This window comes from Capricornis sumatraensis, chromosome 1 (genome assembly GCF_032405125.1).
Source record: "Capricornis sumatraensis isolate serow.1 chromosome 1, serow.2, whole genome shotgun sequence".
Lineage (NCBI taxonomy): Eukaryota > Metazoa > Chordata > Mammalia > Artiodactyla > Bovidae > Capricornis > Capricornis sumatraensis.
Genome location: NC_091069.1, coordinates 209,253,847 through 209,267,608, shown reverse-complemented (window position 1 = coordinate 209,267,608; position 13,762 = coordinate 209,253,847). Strand labels below are relative to the sequence as shown.

Sequence of the window (13,762 nt, the reverse complement as noted above, 5' to 3'; positions counted from 1 at the left end):
TCTATTTCTCACTTCCATTGTGTAATCATAAGGGATTTGATTTAGATCATCCAGTCCCCTATAATGAAAAGGACATTTTTTTTTTGAGTGTTAGTTCTAAAAGGTCTTGTAGGTCTTCATAAAACCGTTCAACTTCAACTTCTTCAGCTTTACTGGTTGGGGCATAGACTTGGATAACTGTGATATTGAATGATTTTGAATTAAATCTATCAGATGATCCTGTTTCTACAATTTGCATTATGTTGGACAAGTTTCTTAACTCTTCTAATCTTCCTAATTGGAATTAATTGATATTGAGAAACTTTGCTGTTCTTAGACCTCTTTTAAGGTCTCAGATACCTTCATTTTATATAAATTTTTATATTATGAATACTTACTACACTAACAATATAGTAATCACAAAGTTCATGTTTTTATATATAGGGAAGGGAACTGCAATCCACTTATAAGTCTCAATCAGGGATTTTAAAAATGATATTGATAAAATAAGATTAAAGTCATAAGCCTATTTTAGAGGCAGATATGGATATAAAACAAGTTTCATGAATCCCATTATACTGTGTAGAATTCCTTAATATAAAAATGTAAAATAATACTTATAAAATATTTTCTTGAAATAGTCTACTTTTTCCCACATGTTTTCTTTGAGATATAATAAGATATGTGAGGGATTCTCTAGCTAGCAGATCAGGAATAGTCCATAGATATGGTGAAAGTGAAAGTGAAAGTGAATTCGCTCAGTCATGTCCGACTCTTTGCGACCCATGGACTCTAGCCCACCAAACTCCTCCGTCCATGGTATTCTCCAGGCAAGAATACTGCAGTGGATTGACATTTCCTTCTCCAGGAGATCTTCCTGACCCAGGGATTGAACCCAGGTCTCTTACACTGCAGGCAGATGCTTTAACCTCTGCGCCACCAGGGAAGCTCCATAGATATATGGTAGTCAACATAAACTTTATGTTCAAAGGAAAGTATTTAAAAATTTGAAATTTGAAATCTCTGGATTTTCAAATCTACCTATTTGAAATCTCTGGAATTAGATTTAGCAAGTTTTCTGATCCAAATATATCCTTTACTATTCCATTCTCATGTTTTGCCCATTTCAGTGAATGAAATGTATGGTATTACCATCTGTCTAGACTGTCCGTAGTGGGAATCCAGAAATCATCTTTTCTTTCTCACTTTCCACTGTTATTTGCTAATCCATAAACAAATCCTGTTTATTGTATCTTTACCACTGACATACTGGTTTAGGCCACTATTCTCTTCTGCTAGGCCAGTGAAACAAGCATTCTAATTGTCTTCTTCCTTCTCTTTTACCTTTCTTCAGTTCAACCTATATTTACTGGCAATGTAGTCTTCAAATATAAATCAGATTGTTATTTGCTTACTTGAATTCCTTCATTAGTTTGCATCCCACTGCACTTAAATTAAAACCCAGAAATTTTTCTGCAGCATACAATTTGAGAATAATACGCTCTTCCTAGTCCTTCGGTTTCATGTCGTCTGTCTTTTTTTGGCATAATAAACCAGAGCCTCACTGATACTCTTTCAGTTCCTTGAACATGTCAAACTCTAAACACTCTCTCACTTCATGACTTTTTCACATGATTTTCATTTTGCCTAGAATGTTTTTCTCCCATTGTTGGCATCTTTAGCTCCCCGCCATTTCAAGCACAATTTCTGACTGTGAATTTCTATGAAGACTGCTACTGCTAAGTCGCTTCAGTCTTGTCTGACTCTGTGCAACCCCATAGAGGGCAGCTTACCAGGCCCCCCAGTCCCTGGGATTCTGCAGGCAATAACACTGGAGTGGGTTGCCATTTCCTTCTCCAAGTCTATGAAGACTATTTAACCATAATACAGCGCAATCTTTTATTATACAGGTCTCTCTCTGCTTCATTTCATAGTCTGCCACAATTTGAATGTAATCTATTTTTCATTTTTTTGCTTGGCTTAATATGTCCATCCCATTTAAAGATTCACAAAGCACAGAAAAAGGCATCTCACTTGTTTATCACTATTTTCTTTGTATTTAATATGGTGCCTGGCACATGATACATTCTAAATAAATTCCTATTAAGTTTACACAATAATTATTTTTCAATCAGATTAAGCATCTGATTTTTGATGTGAAAGTGTCCTTTACAACAAAATAGAAAATGTTAAGCTCCTAGAAAATATATTACAATTCTAGAAATTTGGCAGAAATTAATTTAATCCTCCAAATTAAAAGGTTCCATAATCTATACTTTACAGAAGTTCAAAGCACAGAGCTGATTGATGGAAGACGCATCTACTACAAATTCTCTGGGTTTCCACTTTCATTTATCTGTCTAAATTCATTTTCACTAGTATGAATATCCTCCACTTGGAGATAGAAAAAGTGAACCTTTGAGTAGCTTATAAAAATTCCCCAAATCGTTATTACTTATAAGTTGGAAAAAAGTGGAATTTGGATATGTTTATTGTACATTATAGTTCATTAATTTCCCTGATATATTTTTCTGATATATATATATGACATTTTTCTGATATATATATATATATATATATATATATATGACATTTTATAGTCATAAGAATTAGAGAATATATATGATTTAGGGCCCAGTTCTGAAACTCCAAACCATGTAGTCATTCCACTATAATGCCAAATTTATACAGGCACACCTCAGAGATACTATGGTTTCAGTTCCAGACTAGTTTTAAAAAGCAAGTATTATAATAAAGTAAGTTGCAAAATTTTTGGTTTCTTAGGGCACAGAAAAATTTCATTTATACTACTCTGTAGCTATTACCCATTTATAATGCTTTAAGAACTGTTCAGTCAGTTCAGTCCCTCAGTCGTGTCTGACTCTGCGAACCCATAAATGGCAGCATGCCAGGCCTCCCTGTCCATCACCATCTCCTGGAGTTCACTCACACTCATGTCCAATGAGTCAGTGATCACATCCAGCCATCTCATCCTTGGTCGTCCCCTTCTCTTCCTGCCCCCAAACACTCTCAGCATCAGAGTCTTTACCAATGAGTCAACTCTTCACATGAGGTGGCCAAAGTACTGGAGTTTCAGCTTTAGCATCATTCCTTCCAAAGAAATCCCAGGGTTGATCTCCTTCAGAATGGATTGGTTGGATCTCCTTGCAGTCCAAGGGACTTTCAAGAGTCTTCTCCAACATCACAGTTCAAAAGCATCAATTCTTCAGTGCTCAGCCTTCTTCACAGTCCAACTCTCACATCCATACATGACCACAGGAAAAACCATAGCCTTGACTAGACGGACCTTAGTCTGCAAACTAATGTCTCTGCTTTTGAATATACAATCCAGGTTGGTCATAACTTTCTTTCCAAGGAGTAAGCATCTTCTAATTTCATGGCTGCAGTCACCATCTGCAGTGATTTTGGAGCCCAAAAAAATAAAGTCTGACACTGTTTCCACTGTTTCCTCATAAATTTCCCATGAAGTGATGGGACCGGATGCCATGATCTTAGTTTTCTGAATGTTGAGCTTTAAGCCAACTTTTTCACTCTCCTCTTTCACTTTCATCAAGAGGCTTTTTAGTTCCTCTTCACTTTCTGCCATAAGGGTGGTGTCATCTGCATATCTGAGGTTATTGATATTTCTCCCGGCAATCTTGATTTCAGCTTGTGCTTCTTCCAGTCCAGCGTTTCTCATGATGTACTCTGCATATAAGTTAAATAAGCAGGGGGACAATACACAGCCTTGACATACTCCTTTTCCTATTTGAAACCAGTCTGTTGTTCCATGTCCAGTTCTAACTGTTGCTTCCTGGACTGCATACAGATTTCCCAAGAGGCAGATTAGGTGGTCCGGTATTCCCATCTCTTTCAGAATTTTCCACAGTTTATTGTGATCCACACAGTCAAAGGCTTTGGCATAGTCAATAAAGCAGAAATAGATGTTTTTTTCTGGAACTCTCTTGCTTTTTCCATGATCCAGCGGATGTTGGCAATTTGATCTCTGGTTCCTCTGCCTTTTCTAAAACCAGCTTGAACATCAGGGAGTTCACGGTTCACATACTGCTGAAGCCTGGCTTGGAGAATTTGAGCATTACTTTAGTAGTATGTGGTGAGATGAGTGCAATTCGGCGGTAGTTTGAGCATTCTTTGTCATTGCCTTTCTTTGGTATTGGAATGAAAACTGACCTTTTCCAGTCTTGTGGCCACTGCTGAGTTTTCCAAACTTGCTGGCATATTGAGTGTAGCACTTTCACAGCATCATCTTTCAGGATTTGAAAGAGCTCCACTGGAATTCCATCACCTCCACTAGCTTTGTTCGTAGTGATGCTTTCTAAGGCCCACTTGACTTCACATTCCAAGATGTCTGGCTCTAGATTAGTGATCACATCATCATGATTATCTGGGGCATGAACATCTTTTTTGTACAATTCTTCCGTGTATTCTTGCCACCTCTTCTTAATATCTTCTGCTTCTGTTAGGCCCAGACTGTTTCTGTCCTTTATCGAACCCATCTTTGCATGAAATGTCCCCTTGGTATCTCTAATTTTCTTGAAGAGATCTCTAGTCTTTCCCATTCTGTTGTTTTCCTCTATTTCTTTGCACTGATCGCTGAAGAAGGCTTTCTTATCTCTTCTTGCTATTCTTTGAAACTTTGCATTCAGATGCTTATATCTTTCCTTTTCTCCTTTGCTTTTCACCTCTCTTCTTTTCACAGCTATTTGTAAGGCCTCCTCAGACAGCCATTTTGCTTTTTTGCATTTCTTTTCCATGGAGATGGTCTTGATCCCTGTCTCATGTACAATGTTACGAAACTCAGTCCATAGTTCATCAGGCTCTTTACCTATCAGATCTAGGCCCTGAAAACTATTTCTCACTTCCACTGTATAATCATAAGGGATTTGATTTAGTTCATACTTGAATGGTCTAGTGGTTTTCCCTACTTTCTTCAATTTCAGTCTGAATTTGGTAATAAGGAGTTCATTGTCTGAGCCACAGTCAGTAGATACTATAATTAAAAAATACTTCATTGTTAAAAATGCTAACTATCATCTAGGTCTTCAACAAGTTCCAAGTTTTTGCCAATGCAGTGTTTAAACTACTGTGAAAATTACTACAATGTGAGTCATAGACAGGAAGTCAGCAAGTACTACTGGAAAAATGATGCCTATAGGTTTGCTTGACATAGAATTGCGATGAGCCTTTAATTTGAAAAAGAAAAAAAAGGCAATATCTGCAAAGCATGATAAAATGAAACCAATAAAATGAAGGTATGACTATAATTTGAATAAGTAACAGTAATGACTTGTACCTAAACAATACCATATTATCTTTTATATTAATTTGAAAATTAGGTTGCTGAAAAATTGTTATCATTTTAGAAGATGTAACAGTCCTAAAGGATTCAGAACCCAGGTATGACAAATGACAAAAATGTAATTAAAATAAGTATCTAAAAAAATGTGCTCAGTTAATACATCTTATGTGAATATGTTGATTCCAACACTGTACTACTAGAGTTGGAAGAAAAAAATTCTCATGGGTGTATAAAATAAATAATTCATCAAATTAACTAAAACTAAAAGAAATGAATTTAATTACTGGTCTGCCTATATTCTTTTTTCCCTATAATATGTAAAGAATACATCAAGATAACCTACATTTATAAATCCTAGAGAAGAAATTTTTCTCTAGATGAAAGGGCAATAATAATCTGTAAAGGAAATACTTAAACTAATTTTGGAATATTAAAATCCCGATACTCATACCATTAGAGAAAATCATTTTTACATATTTGCCAAAAGTACATTAGCAATTGAAGAAATGCCATGTGTAAGAGTAAAAGCTGATAAAGCAACAACAGACTATTTGATTCAAGCACTTTTTAAAAACTGTATAATCGTTGTCATTCTGAGAAATCTAAAATGGTCTAATAAAGTTCTAAAAAGTTAACTTTTTTTAATGTCTGGCACTTCTGATAGTGATAAACATAGCAAGATTACTTACTGATCAAGATGAAAGAAAAGAATTTTTATGTGTATGATTTTTTTTCAGGTTTTAAAACTTTTTATTTACATAAAAAATGTGCATTCCAATAATTAAAATCATTTGAACAACAACAGCAACAAAAAAATAACACTCTGATTAAACTGCATTTTACAGCCCGCAGAACACCTAGGACCAGCTTTTTACTGTAGATTTCACTGTTGTCCCACCCAGCTGCCTCTTTCACCAACATGCAAATTCTTTTCCTTCCCTGCCAGCCACACAGGCAGATGGGAGAGGCAGGAATGGGTATATCTTGTCAGCAATTCTCCATTGTTTGATGTGAAAAAGGGTAGCACAGTCATTTAAACTCGATCCAACCTGCTTGCGTCTTACAAAATTAAACAGCTAAAAGAACTAAAATAAGAAGGCAATGCTTGTGGAATGCACAGTGCATACTGGCAGTGCATACTTCATTACAACTCGCCTGCTTGCTTCTCCTGTTCAATCGTTTCTTTTGAAGGCAGTAAATCTTTCTTTTGCGTTTCTGTTTTCTTGAATCTGATTTATCAAATTTCTCAATCTCAGCCATATCAGATTTGTCAGACATGGTTGCAGAAGGTGTGGAGCAAGCTCCTAGCGATTAAAGTCTGGTCTGCACTGTGGCCACAACCGAGTGCCGATGTGTATTATTTCAACTGCTATATTTTAGCTATTTTAAACAAAGTCTTAATTTCTCTAAGGAAGTACAAGTCCTCCAAGCTTATTATTTTGATATTTACTTGGAGTACAAATTATGAAATTTCTATTTGTATTAGTTTTGTTTCTCCAGGAAATAGTCATCAAAAATACTTTTCTCTTTCCTTGATATTTTTATGCATTAATATAAATGTTATGTCAGGTTATAAAGTCATTTTACATTAAACTATTTTGAGGTGTCATATAATGTACATTATGCTCAAATAATTTCTTATTGATAGAAATTAAAGAAAATGTGGTGTTTCATTGACATTATATGAATCTTCTATTTCTCTATCAGTTCTGATATAACAAAGGAAAATATCACAAATGGAAAACATGATAAAGTTCCTACCCTTTCAAATTTTTTACACACTGACAATAATGAGATGAATAGAGCCAATCATTCTTCTGTAGAAAAATTCTTACTAATGTATGCAGCAAAAAAATCACCTAATGTCAAAATTAAAACTGCATCAATGGTAAAAGTGCATCATGAATATTTGGCTTGTTTTCCAAATGATAGAACTTAAAAAGTAATCCTGATTTTGTCACCAACCTAAAGGCCTTGAACAAAAGTGTAATTTTTTTTTTTTTCAAAGTAGAAGAAAACATTAACTGGACTAACTTGGAAAAAAAGAAATTTTGAATAGCATTGATTTGTGTCTTAGAAAATGAGAGTCTTTGCTTCAGTGATTCTACCAATGACATCATTCACTTCAAAAAGATGACATTTCTGAGATGTGGTTCCAAGATGGCAGAGAAATAGGATGGGGAGACCACTTTTTCCCCCACAAATTCATCAATCTCAGCCCCCAAAACTGGCATCCTACACCAAACTATGAGCAGGCTTCTAGCTGATAACCATATCTTCTTGGGATCCTGGACGGTTGACATCTGCCAGGAGAGTCACAACCTGAGATCAGCTCCCCAGAGGAGACACATGGCATGCCTGAGACGGTGCTCTCGTGGCACACCCAGGAAACTGAGAGGCTAGGCCAGGGAGGTGATTAAGATGCATGGCCCACCTGGGACAGTGTACCCACCAAGGACCTGGTTACCTGAGCTGCTCAGACCTCAGGATGCACAAAACGCACACCCAACTGAGTCTGTACCCTTGCAGAGTACTCAAGAACCTGAACTCGAGTGGCTTAGACCTGGGAAGTGCATGAAATGCAGGGTCCATTTTGAACAGTGCTGTGCAGAGTACCCTGGAGCCTGAGCAGTATAGACCCAGAAACCACATTCTGCTTTGAGCTGGGGCAAACCCAGTGTGGTCCATACATTGTGAGCACTTCCCCCACACACCAGTGATATTTGTTTGCAGTGTACCTCCCTCTCCAAAACACAACTGAACAAGTCAGCCTAAATAAGTGACCATCTTTGCCGTCTTGTGTCAGGACAGAAATTAGATGCTGAAAAGACTTGCAAACAGAAGAAGCCAAAATAAACAAAGAAGAGGGAACTGCTCTGGAAGTAACAGGTGCAAAGATTAAAACCCTGTCATTAACATTGACAAAGCATGGGAAGGGGCCTATAGACCTTGAGAACAAGTGCAAGCTGAAACAAGGAACAATCTGAAACAGAACTGACCTCACAGTGCCCATAAGAGCCCCAGAGAAATTTCTAGCTATATTTTTACTATTATTAATTTTTAATATTTTAAAAAGTTTGTTTTTTATTACTCCTTGAATTTTCATTTTTATAACCTACTCAGTTCAGTTCAGTTCAGTTCACTTCAGTCGCTCAGTCATTTCTGACTCTTTGCAACCCCATGAACTGCAGCACACCAGGCCTGCCTGTCTATCACCAACTCCCGGAAGTTGCCCAAACCCATGTCCACTGAGTAAGTGATGCCATCCAACCAACTCATCCTCTGTTGTCCCCTTTTCCTCCTGCTTTCAATCTTTCCCAGCATCAGGGTCTTTTCCAATGATCTTCACATCAGGTGGCCAAAGTATTGGAGTTTCAGCTTCAACATCAGTCCTTCCAATGAACACCCAGGACTGATCTCCTTTAGGATGGACTGGTTGGATCTCCTTGCAGTCCAAGGGTCTCTCAAGAGTCTTCTCCAACACCACAGTTCAAAACCATCAATTCTTTGGCACTCAGCTTTCTTCACAGTCCAATTCTCACATCCATACATGACCACAGGAAAAACCATAGCCTTGACTAGATAGACCTTTGTTGGCAAAGTGATGCCTCTGCTTTTGAATATGCTGTTTAGGTTGTCATAATTTTCCTTCCAAGGAGTAAGTGTCTTTCAATTTCATGGCTGCAGTCACCATCTGCAGTGATTTCGGAGCCCAGTAAAATAAAGTCAGCCACTGTGTCTGATGTTTGCCCATCTATTTCCCATGAAATGATGGGACCGAATGCCATGATCTTAGTTTTCTGAATGTTGAGCTTTAAGCCAACTTTTTCACTCTCCTCTTTCACTTTCATCAAGAGGCTCTTTAGTTCTTCTTTACTTTCTGCCATAAGGGTGGTGTCATCTGCATATCTGAGGGTATTGATATTTCTCTGAGCAATCTTGATTCCAGCTTGTGCTTCTTCCAGCCCAGTGTTTCTCATGATGTACTCTGCATATAAGTTAAAGAAGGAGGGTGACAATATACAGCCTTGATAGACTCCTTTTCCTATTTTGAACCAGTCTGTTGTTCCATGTCCAGTTCTAACTGTTGCTTCCTGACCTGCATACTGGTTTCTCAAGAGGCAGGTCAGGTGGTCTGGTATTCCCATCTCTTTCAGAATTTTCCACAGTTTATTGTGATCCACACAGTCAAAGGCTTTGGCATAGTCAATAAAGCAGAAATAGATGTTTTTCTGGAGCTCTCTTGCTTTTTCCATGGTCCAGCAGATGTTGGCAATTTGATCTCTGGTTCCTCTGCCTTTTCTAAAACCAACTTGAACATCTGCAAGTTCATGGTTCATGTATTGCTGAAACCTGGTTTGGAGAATTTTAAACATCACTTTACTAGCGTGTGCGATGAGTGCAATTGTGTGGTAATTTGAGCATTATAACCTACTGTTACCTTACAAAAAAAAAAAAAAGACCCTATTTTTAAAGCAAGTTTCATATATATATTATAATTTTTGTGTTTGATTTTGTTTTGTATTTTTAATGTAGTATTTTTGAGAGTCTAACCCCTACTCGAGATTTTTAATCTTTGCTTTTTGGTAATTTTCAACTTTGTATCTTTAAGAATTTAATTTTCAATATCCATTTCACTTAGGGGTATAAATACTGGCTTGATTGCTCTCTCCCCTTTTGACTTTTCCTTTTTGCTCCCAGATCACCTCTATGTCCTCCCTCCCCCCCTCCTCTTCTCTACTTAACTCTGTGATTCTCTCTGTGTGTTCCAGGCTATGCAGAACACTTAGGGAACTGACTACTGGCTAGATTGGTCTCTCCCCTTTTGACTCTCCCTCTTCTCTTCCTGGTTACCTCTATTTCCCCCCTCCCTCTTTCTTCTCTATGTAACTCTGTGAACCTCTCTGGGTGTTCCTCGGTATGGAGAATTGCTTCACCATTAACCTAGATGTTTTATCATCTGTGCTATATGGATGGAAAAGTTTTGAGGATACTGTAAAAATAAAACAAACCCAGAGGCAGAAGGCTTAAGTCCAAAACTTGAGAACATCAGAGAGCTCTTGATACCAACGAACATTAATAGACAAGAACTCATCCAAAAGCTTCCATACCTACACTGAAACCAGGCTCCACCCAAGAGCCAACAAGTTCCAGAGCAAGATATACCATGCTAATTCTCTAGCAAGGCAGGGACACAGCCCTGAGCATTAAAAGACAGGCTTCCCAAAGCCATATCACACCCATAGACACCCAAAACTCACTACTGGACACTTCATTTTACTTCAGAGAGAAGAAATCCAGCTCCACCCACCAGAACACAGACACAGAGCACCAGGAAACCTTGACAAGCCACTAGTCCAACCTCACCCACAGGGAGTAGGCTCCATAATAAAGAAGAACCACAAACTTCCAGCCTACAGAAAGGGCACCCAAAACACCACAATCTAAACAAAATGAAAGGAAAAGGTAGTAAAATAGTCAGCAGATAAAGGAACATGATAAATGCCACCAAACCAAAAAAAGAGGAGGAGATAGGGAGTCTACCTGAAAATAAATTCAGAATAATGATAGTAAAGATGATTTAAAATCTTGAAAACGAAATGGAGTTACAGATAAACATACTAGAGACAAGGGATAAGAAGAAGCAAGAAATGTTTAACAAGGACCTAGAAGAAATAAAGACAAGTCAATCAATAATGCAATTACTAAGATCAAAAGCATTTTGGAGGACATTTCACCCCAAAACAGTGAATTTCACCTTTTTTCTCAAGTGCACATGGAACATCCTCCAGAATGAAGTACATCCTGGGCCATAAATCTAGCCTTAGTAAATTCAATAGCTGAGGCGGAAGATAGGGTAAGTGACATAGAAGACAGAATGGTGGAAATAAATGAAGAAGAGAGGGAAAAGGAAAAAAAAGAATTAAAAGAAATTAGGACAACCTCAGAGACCTCTGGAACAATGTTAAATGCCTCAACATTCAAATCATAGGAGCCCCATAAGAAGAAGCCAAAAAAAGGAGGGGTGAGAAAATCCTTGAGGAGATAATAGTTGAAAACTTCCCTAAAATGAGGAAGGAAATAGCCACCCAAGTCCAAGAAAGCCAGAGAGTCCCAAACAGGATAAACCCGAGGTGAAGCATCCCAAGACACATATTAATCAAATTAACAAAATCAAACACAAAGAACAAATATTCAAAGCAGGAGGGAAAAGCAATAAATAATACACAAGGGGATCCCCATACGGATAAGAGCTGATCTTTCGATAGAAACTCTTCAGGCCAGAAGGGCATGCAGGACATACTTAAAGTGATGAGAGAGAAAAACCTACAACCCAGGTTACTGTACCCAGCAAGGATTTCATTCATATATGAAGGAGAAATCAAAAGCTTTAATAGACAAGCACAAGCTGAGATAATTCACACCACCAAACCAGCTCTTCAACAAATGCTAAAGGATCTTCTCTAGACAGGAAACACAGGAAAATGTTTATGAAATCAAACTCAAAACAGCAAAGTAAATGGCAATGGGATCATACTTATCAATAATTACTTTAAATATAAATGAGTTGAATGCCCCAGCCAAAAGACAAAGACTGACTGATATGGATACAAAAACAAGACCCATATATATGCTGTCTACAAGAGACCCACCTCATACTAAGGGACACATACAGAATGAAAGTGAAGGGCTGGAAATAGATATTTCATGCAAACAGAGACCAAAAGAAAGCAAGAATAGCGATACTCATATCAGATAAAATAGACTTTGAAATAAACACCGTGAAATGAGACAAAGGACACTACATAATGATCAAAGGATCAACCCAAAAAGAAGATATAACAATTATAAATATATATGCACCCAACATAGAAGCATCTCAATACATAAGGCAAATGCTAACAAGTATGAAAGGGGAAATTGAAGTAGCACAATAATAGTGGGAGACCTTAATACCCCACTCACACCTACGGATAGATCAACCAAACAGAAAATTAGCAAGGAAACACAAACTTTAAATGATACAATGGACCAGTTAGAACTAATTGATATCTATAGGACATTTCACCCCCAAAACAACGAATTTCACCTTTTTTCTCAAATGCACACAAAACATTCTCCAGGATAGAGCACATCCTGGACCATAAATCTAGCCTTAGTAAATTCAAAAAAAAAAAAAAAATCATTTCAAACATTTTTTTCTCATCACAATGTGGTAAAATTAGATGTCAATTACTGGAAAAAAAACTATTAAATATACAAACATATGGAGGCTAAATAACACTCTTCTGAATAACCGACAAATCATGGAAGAACTCAAAAAGTAAATCTATGCATAAAAATGAATGAAAATGGAAACACAACAACCCAAAACCTATGGGATTCAGTAAAAGCAGTGCTAACGGGGTGGTTCATAGCATTACAAACTTACCTCAAGAAACAAGAGAAAAATCAAATAAATAACCTAACTCTACACCTAAAGCAACTAGAGAAAGAAGAAATGAGGAACCCCAGGGTTAGTAGCAGGAAAGAAATCATAAAAATTAGGGCAGAAATAAATGAAAAAGAAACAAAGGAGACTATACCAAAACAACAAAACTGAAAGCTGGTTCTTTGAGAAGATAAATAAAATAGACAAACCATTAATCAGATTCATCAAGAAAAAAAAAATGGAGAAAATCAAATTAACAAAATTAGAATGAAAATGGAGAAATCACAACAGACAACCCAGAAACACAAAAGATCATAAGAAATTACTATCAGCAACTATATGCCAATAAGATGTACAATTCAGAAGAAATGAATGAGTACTTAGAAAAGTATAACCTTCTAAAACTAACCATGGGAAAAAATAGAACATCTTCACAGACCCATCACAAGCATGGAAATAGAAACTGTAATCAAAAATCTTCCAACAATAAAGAAACCTAGGGCCAAATGGCTTCACAGGTGAAGTCTACCAAAAATTTAGAGAAGAGCTAACACCTATCCTACTCAAACTCTTCTAGAAAATTGCAGAGGAAGGTAAACTCCCAAAATCATTCTATGAGGCCACCATTACCCTAATACCAAAACCTGACAAAGATGCCTGGAAAATGAAAACTGCAGGTCAAAATTACTGATGAACATAGATGTAAAAATCCTCAACAAAATACTGGCAAACACAATACAGCAACATACTAAAAAGATCATATATCTTGACCAAGTGGGCTTTATCCCAGGAATGCAAGAATTCCTCACTATTCACAAATCAATCAATGTGATACACTGCATTAACAAATTGAAGGATAAAAACCATATGATTATCTCAGTAGATGCAGAGAAAGCCATTGACAAAATTCAACACCCATTATGATAAAATCTCTCCGGCAAGCAGGCATAGAAAGAACATACCTCAACATAATAAAAGCCATATATGATAAATCCACAATAAATATTATCCTCAATGGTGAAAAATTGAAG

The 13,762-nt window shown here is 36.9% G+C and overlaps 1 pseudogene; it reads right to left on the bottom strand.

The window, feature by feature from the left end:
- Positions 1 to 6,443: 6,443 nt before the first annotated feature.
- Positions 6,444 to 6,577, bottom strand: LOC138091347 (thymosin beta-4-like; annotated as a pseudogene).
- Between the last annotated feature and the right edge of the window lie 7,185 nt (positions 6,578 to 13,762).